At 27.1% G+C, this 2,270-nt stretch overlaps 1 protein-coding gene and 1 long non-coding RNA gene across 2 annotated transcripts in view; one reads left to right on the forward strand and one right to left on the reverse strand.

Moving 5' to 3' along the window:
- LOC111635291 overlaps window positions 1-1,692 on the forward strand; it is a 3,397-nt gene extending 1,705 nt beyond the window's left edge. Inside the window, exons 2-3 of the long non-coding RNA XR_002758352.1 lie at window positions 1,469-1,550; window positions 1,647-1,692. This is a non-coding gene — a long non-coding RNA (uncharacterized LOC111635291). The remainder of the gene's footprint in view (window positions 1-1,468; window positions 1,551-1,646) is intronic.
- LOC111635295 (X-linked retinitis pigmentosa GTPase regulator-like) overlaps window positions 1-2,270 on the reverse strand; it is a 72,209-nt gene that overhangs the window by 42,669 nt on the left and 27,270 nt on the right. The window lies entirely within an intron of this gene.

Consider the following 2,270-nt stretch of genomic DNA (forward strand, 5'->3'; position numbering starts at 1 on the left):
ATATTTACTTACTCTTTAAGAAAAACGTTGATTGTAAAGATTTTAAACCTTTAAAAATCTCAAAAAACGGCAGAGCACAAATCACATATGCTAACTAGAGCTTTCTGTACAATTTACAGTGCCTCTCAAACCCAAGAAAGTTTAAATTAAAATTAAACAAAAAATATCTCACATAAAATTAATAATTAGGTATATCGTTGCTTACACTTATCTGTTTTTTTTTTCAATGTTCCTTTAGCCCTTTTAAATATCTATACACACAATATTTTCTACATAAAAATTTCTAGTATGGATTTTTCATTTACCGAATTACCGGTAAATTTCAAAAATTTACCAGTAAGTATACCGAATGTTTTTTTGTCAATTTATCGGTTAACCAGTAAATCGGTAAACCGGTATACAATCCCTACCGGTAAGTATCAGCAGGAATTTACAAAGACATTATATAAGGAAAATAAATAAATTAATAATAACTTCCAATATTAATTATAAAAAGGACAAATTAAAGAAATTAGAAAGAAAGAATAAGAGACACAAAGAAAAATCAAAAGGTGAATTTACTGGTAAGTTTTTTCAGAATAAATACAATAATTTAGTTAAGAAAATAGGATATCCGCAGGTAATTGTAAAATAAAACAATTTTAATCTGTGTAACTGTGAGGCTGTAATCTTATACACCNGAATAAGAGAAACAAAGGGAAATCAAAAAGTGAATGTACTGGTAAGTTCTTTCAGAATAAATACAATAATTTAGTTAAGAAAATTGGATATCCAACTTATATAGAAAAAGAAGATTATGAAAAGAAGTTAATTCTGAACATGATGGATATAGAAATTCCAGGCCCAATATCCCAAAAGTATTTGAGAGTCAAAAAATTATTAGATAAGAAAATTAATATAATACCAGAAAAAGTCAATATAACGAAGAAACATTTATGTTATAGAAATGAGGAAAAAAATGATATAATGGAAGAAAAAGGTGTTGTGTATTCGTTTGATTGTAATTGTAATCCAGAAAAAACATATATTGGAGAAACAAAGAGAAAATTGGGGATACGATTAAAAGAACATATTAGAGCAATACGTGGAAATTATGCAAATTCTGCAGTAGCGGAACACTGCAATTCAACAGGATGTGAAATAATATTAAAATCAGTTAAAATAAGAAAAAAAGAAGAAAATAATTATAAACGACAATTATACGAACACATTAATATAATCAAACAAAACAATAGAATGAATAACAATAACGGAAGAGAAATACACCAATCATGGAGAAGAATGATAGACACAAACAGGAAATTGACATATAAAGGGAACGATAGCGACCGGGAAAGACAAAGTGAAAGTGAAGAAAGACAAGTAGAAATGTAAGTTAGAATTTGTTTTAAATGTACAAAACTATGTAAAATGTTAACGTTTAAGGTTAGAGTTTAATGGAACAATTATTGGTTTGATTTTAATACAGGAATGTTTTAAAATGGATATTAATTGTTATTGGACTGAATTATTGGAGAAAAAGTAGATTTGAAAGAAAGAACATCAAAACAGTATGAATTTTTAATTTATTATCGTAGGCATAAAAATTTTTTTAAAAATATTGTCGGTAAATTAGTTTGCTTATTGTATGAATTTTATTTATTTAGAATTTGTTTGTAAAATACCTGCTGAAGAGGGACATACAGATCCGAAACGCAATTTGTATGTGTCCAGGTAATTGTAAATAAAACAATTTTAATCTGTGTGACTGAGTTGCTGTAATCTTATACACCAGTATAATAAGTCCTATTAATAGAAATACACTGTTATGGTGATTAAAAGAATAACTAGTTGAATTAAGGACATTGATGCATATTAATTAATTATTGTATATATAATATTTAAAGTTTTTGTAATACAGTAAAATCTGTGAAAGCTGGAACTTGAGTAATGTGGAAACTTCCAGAGATGGAAAGTGCAAATATTTTTCAGTAAAACAATTTACACATGTACTGTGGATGTCACACCAACAATTGTAACTCAAGTGAAAATTTACACCAAAGACATTAAGGAGAGTTTTAAGGAACACTTTTAATTTCCAGCTAACACTTTTGACATAGATATGAATGTCATCCTCAGGCAGTAATTAAAAATGAACAGATTTCAAATGGATTTAAATTAAAATTTTTTTTTGTAAAACAATTACATTTACTTAACATGTTCTCTGAAAGCTAGAACCTATGAGATGGACAAAATGAAAAAATCATGCTGTTGCAACCCTAATATTGTGA

Source organism: Centruroides sculpturatus, unplaced genomic scaffold (assembly GCF_000671375.1).
Source record: "Centruroides sculpturatus isolate CEXI.00-Female unplaced genomic scaffold, Cexi_2.0 scaffold928, whole genome shotgun sequence".
NCBI lineage: Eukaryota > Metazoa > Arthropoda > Arachnida > Scorpiones > Buthidae > Centruroides > Centruroides sculpturatus.